This window comes from Coenobita brevimanus, chromosome 8 (assembly GCF_032717465.1).
Source record: "Coenobita brevimanus isolate Jiangsu-jjx chromosome 8, ASM3271746v2, whole genome shotgun sequence".
NCBI lineage: Eukaryota > Metazoa > Arthropoda > Malacostraca > Decapoda > Coenobitidae > Coenobita > Coenobita brevimanus.
In genome coordinates this window covers 2168414-2174406 of record NC_136961.1, presented here as the reverse complement: position 1 = coordinate 2174406, position 5993 = coordinate 2168414, and the positions used below count along the sequence as shown (strand labels likewise).

Sequence of the window (5993 nt, the reverse complement as noted above, 5' to 3'; positions counted from 1 at the left end):
GTATAAAGTTGATATTCATTATTTTCTACATTTACACATAATGTATGATACCACTAAAACTTCGCAACGTAATCCGACTTATTCACTTGATTTCACTATAACTTTAAAATCATAAATTCATTCATTGCCAGACGCCATGTATCCCAAACGGGGTGACCAAGGGCTTAGAGTTAATTGTTTTACAGGGAGGGGCACTACTCCTCCACCAACCCCACTTGACACGTAGGGATGCCAACAGCATCTGGTGTTCCCAGGCGGTCACCCATCCAAGTACTAACCAGACCCAACGTTGCTTAACTTCGCTGATCGGACGGGAAGCGGTGTACTCAACGTGGTATGGCCATTGGCTAAAATCATAAATATTGTTTATTGTTTATATTGTCTATATAGATAAGTCACTCATTGTAGCTCATCAGTTTACAATAAATATATCAAAACGTACGGAAGTGAAGCTTGGACGTTGTTGGAAGGACACAAGTCAAGAGTGAGAGCCGTGGAAATGAGTTATTTAAGAGGAGCCTGTGGAGTCACATGGAGAGACAGGCTGACGAATGAGGATATAAAGGAGCGTTGTGGTGTTGATGTGGATGTGATAGGAAGCGTTATGAGGAACACACTGAGGTGGTTTGGCCATGTGGAGAGGATGGAGGGTGAAAGACTGACAAAGAGAGTGTATGTGAGTGAGGTGGAGGGGGAAAGAGGGAGGGGGAGGCCGAGGATGAGATGGAGAGATGGGGTTGAGAGGTATATGAGAGAGGGGGGTGTGAGTTGGGAGCAGGGGAGTGAAATGGCGGGGGACAGGGCGACTTGGAGGCGATTTGTTTGTGGCCACCCCAAACGGGATTGAGGCGTCTGGCAATAGATAGATAGATAGAATCTGAAGTATAATATATATATACTTTTTTCATGAAAGTGACATCTTTATTAATTTATTCCGACCGATTCTACAAAATTATATGCAGTAAAACAAAGACATACACTACACAGGAACTGAGCACAAGTCTTAGTGAATGGATCACTATTGAATCCGTTCCGTCAGGGAGGCATTTCCTGAGGCTACAATTGCCTGGAATTAGCCAGAGTAAAAGGAAGTCGTCTTCTGACTATAACCGGTAATTATATATAATTAGATGTGGGAGCATCTTTAGAAGCAGCCCAGTCAGTCAGTCCCACCTTTAACTTGTACACACACTAGGTGATTCAATCAAGCCTAGTCACATTTGATGCTTCACCTTATCTCTCTTAGGTTTTTCACACGCACTATGCGTCACTTAGCGAAGCATCCTATGGTGCTTCACAGTAGCTCCCTCAGTTTGTCAAAATCCAAGATGATGCAGCCTAACACAGCCCTTAATACAGTGTCACTTTGGTTAAGCCCCAGATGATCACGTGTCTATCTATACTCTGTTCACATTAACGGAACATATAATTGTTTTTATTTTATCGCCAGTACTGAGCAGCAATATGAGATTAGCACCAGAGCATCATGTTAGCATGAAGACGTGTTATAGAATGCATGTACAGCCGTTCAGTTTTGTCCTTTCCTTTCAACTCTGCTATCTATCTATCTATATACCTAGGCTGCTTCCCCCAAGGAAAGGGAGGTAGCCGAGACAGGACTACACACTCCCCATTTACTCATCCATTCAAACACATTCATTCGCATCTTAGCCCCAAAGGGGAGAACGGACAGATCCTCACCGCACCACACTGCACAAGGGTCAACTGCGCAGTGCAATCAGTAACATCTGCAGCAGGACCCGACAGCAGAGCTGGTTTACCCCTGCCACATCATAACAGACCCATCCCCTTACCTGCACCTGACCTGACTAGCTGATCAGATCAAATGCGGGAGAATATCCCCTCAGGGCTGCGTCATCACTTATTCATTCACAATTTCTCTCCATTTATTTCTGTCATGCACAGCCACTCTTCCTTGCTCAACAGACATCCCTCTCGCATCCAGCGTTCTCTTCACACTGTCCATCCATCCTATTCGTGGTCTTCCTCTCAGCCTTACACCTCTCACATCAGATCTAGTTATCTTTTTCACCAGTCACTCATTATCCATTCTCTCCATATGCCCAAACCATCGCAACACCCTCTGCTCAACTCTACCAGCAATCTCCCGAACAACTCCAGTTCTTCGCACTTCATCATTTCGCACTCGATCCATACACGTCAACTCTGCTAGGGGAAATAAGTTACGACGGGACGATATTCTCCGTCTAATAAAACTGAATGAAATATAGCTCTTCTCTTCTGTACTTGTTTCTTTTTAGCCCTTACCAATTGGGGGCAGTTGATAATACCGTACACAAGGTGCATTTTCATGGCATGACATTATATACGAAGAAAGTCAGTTATCACTTGTCGGTCTTCCTCTAGAATATTTGTTTCAGCTGTCGATGTTTCATGCAGGTCTTTAGTTATGCTGCTGGTTGAACAGAATCTGTGGGAATCATAATCAGTCCACCAGACTAACAATATAAATAATGCAACCCAAATTTCCCAGTTTTCAACACAAAACAAGGCAGTGTTGCACGGCAGGTTGTTGTAGATGTTGTACTAACCCAGTCTGTCTGACTGAGCAAACCCATCAACCACAGGCAACGCAACCAACCCTACAGGGCCATCCCCATAATGTTAATAGATTTTCCCACGCGGCTGGAAGTTCCTCGCCACAGTGAAATGCCGGGATTACTGTGGAGGTTTGCTTCCAAGGTGGACGGCACATGTGAGACTTTCTATCCAGTTAACAGGGTCACTATATCTGACTCCACGTCACACCGTTACTTGGTTATATGATTACCACTCAGCGATGTAAATGGCTTCCTGAGTTACAAGAAACCACCTGGCCTGTTACTACGTTCAGCCTTCTCAAGTGGAAAGAGTGGTAGTGACGGAAAGGATGTGATATACTGTAGAGGAAGAGAGGAGGAAAAACTGAAAAAGAAAGCTAGACCTGAAGGAAGAAGTAGGCAGAGCTACATAAAGTGAGTGTATGATGGACGCCACCACATGCCACCATGCATGGCAGGTGCAACACGGTAACTACACCAGAAGTCTGGTAGTAACCCCCTAACGCCGCCACCTACACCTGCCAGTCTTACTTGGCCACACCTGCCAACGTTACCTGCCATATACTCACACCTAAGCCACACACACACACACACACACACACACACACACACACGCATTTTTTGGGTTGAAAAACTGCCTATAGTGGAAGACCTTCGGAGCAACCAAACAAACTCACCAGGGAATTTTTCATTCAGGCTCACCAGATAACCAAGTAGGAGTTAAGGAAGGACTCACAGACAGACAGACACACAGAGGCAGTCTGATCGGATGCAGCTGGACAGGGCGCGCTGCCGAAAAGGATACCATCCTGTTTCGCAAGACTGACTACGGGTGATATTGTCCTAAATACAGTCTGTGGACATATTCAGTTCCCAAAACTCGCCACCCTCATTGGTATTATCTATCTATCTATCTATCGCCAGACACCTCAATCCCGTTTGGGGTGGCCATAAACAAATCGCCTCCACGTCGCCCTGTCCCCCGTCATTTCACTGCCCTGCTCCCAACTCACACACCCCTCTCTCATATACCTCTCCACCCCATCCCTCCATCTCATCCTCGGCATTATACCCACTGAAATAGTTCATTAAATATTTGCCTACAGTGTTAATCCTTCCTCAGGTGACATGCAGGTACTCGTAACACTAGTTTTATATTCTCACCGACCTCTGCTGACTGTTTTATTATGCAGTCAAGGAAATATTTTATGGTACATCGCGGTGCAGTGAGGATATACGAGTATATTACTACATTAGCATCAAGTTTAAGTTCACGGATTCCAGGGTTAGATATTTTTGTTGCGTGCCAGCAGTTATGATGCGCTTTACTGCAAGACCTTAACACCACCCATTAACCAAGCTATTCACTACCTCTCTCTCTCTCTCTCTCTCTCTCTCTCTCTCTCTCTCTCTCTCTCTCTCTCTCTCTCTCATCAATCAACATTTTTTGGTGGTACATCATAATTGTCATTGTTGTCATCATCATCATCATCATCATCACCCTAATACAAGAGTCAGTGTACTGCAGGTTGTCTGATCCATCTGGAAACTCAGAGAGGAAGGAATTCCATGTTTTTCCCAACTATCACAGGAGGTTATTCAGAACAAAAGAGAGAGAGAGAGAGAGAGAGAGAGAGAGAGAGAGATTCCCTGGTATCCAATAATCCTGGGACCGATTTATACACCCTCTCTCCCTCTGCCTTTGTGTTTAGCCCTGTCTCTCTCCATCTGGTCGAGGGAAACAGTAATGGTGTATTGGTTACTATGTTATCTTGCTATTCTTCCCATCCTATAAGATTATCTTAGTCACTAGACACCCACATCTCAGTGTCTTCCACAGCACAACTACGGCTCCATTTACACTCTCTTCCTTCCTGTTGTGATCATGTTAATTTCCACATGTACTCTTTAGCAGTTGCTTTACTGTGGCTTCTGGAACAAAAAAATATCTCAAAGGATTAATTCCGCCGTATCCATTACCTTGGCATTACTACTTGTCATCTAAATCTGGGGCTGCATTGTACTCTATCTCCGTCTGTCTGTCTGTCTGTCTGCCCCCTCCCTCTCTCTCTCTCTTTCTCTCTCTCTCTCTCTCTCTCTCTCTCTCTCTCTCTCTCTCTCTCTCTCTCTCTCTCTCTCTCTCTCTCTCTCTCTCTCTCTCTCTCTCTCTCTCTCTCTCTCTCTCTCTCTTTGTCTGTCTACTGATCTATCTATGCATCAATCTCACCTTTCCTCACTTGGTCCTATCATTTTCCATACATATTCCCATACAAACTCTTCACAACCACTTCCATCTCTCCATCTCGTTTATACGGTTGCATTTCCATTCCCCTCCTTCCTCTCTGGTCCTATCACTCTCTATTTGGTCACGGCAGTGAGTGGTGGTCAGTGTGGCGTGGATATCACCAAACAGACCAGTACAGTATATGCCAACACCACCACCACACCTGCCAACCTACACCACCACCAACAACACTTCCACAATACCATTTCCATCACTGCCACCACTAACACTTCCACAGTACCATCTCCATGACCACCACCACCACCACCACCACCACAACTGCCTACACCACACCGACCCATGCAACTACCATCACTACGCACATTCTCACGGCACCACCACAACCACCACAACGCCTATCAACACCACACTTACTCACGTCACTACCATCATCATCACCATCATCACCACCAATACCACATGAACCTGTAACACTACACCTACCACCACCCCACCAACTAGCTACACAATCACCACCACCATCACATCTACCTTCATCACCACACTTACCACCACCCCACCACCACCATCACCACCCTCAGTCATACCACCATCATCATCACTGCTCTCATCACCACCAACACCATCACCGCCCTCATCACCACCACCACCATCACAACCCTCAACACCACCACCACCATCAACGCTCTCAACACCACCAACACCATCACCGCCCTCATCACCACCAACACCATCACCGCCCTCATCACCACCACCACCATCACCTCCCTCATCACCACCACCACCATCACCGCCCTCATCACCACCACCACCATCACTTCCCTCAATACACCATCAACATCACCACCTTCAACACCACCACCACCATCACCACCCTCATCACCACCACCACCATCACAACCCTCAACACCACCACCACCATCACCTCCCTCATCACCACCATCACAACCCTCAACACCACCACCACCATCACAACCCTCAACACCACCACCACCATCACAACCCTCAACACCACCACCACCATCACAACCCTCAACACCACCACCACCATCACTGCCCTCATCACCACCACCACTATCACTGCCCTCATCACCACCACCACTATCACTGCCCTCATCACCACCACCACTATCACTGCCCTCATCACCACCACCACCATCACAACC

General features: G+C 46.5%; 1 non-coding gene across 1 annotated transcript; it reads right to left on the bottom strand.

The window, feature by feature from the left end:
* Positions 1-229: 229 nt before the first annotated feature.
* Positions 230-348, bottom strand: LOC145409028 (5S ribosomal RNA). Its single transcript, XR_013899039.1, has one exon. It is a non-coding gene; the product is annotated as a 5S ribosomal RNA (ribosomal RNA).
* Positions 349-5993: the final 5645 nt, after the last annotated feature.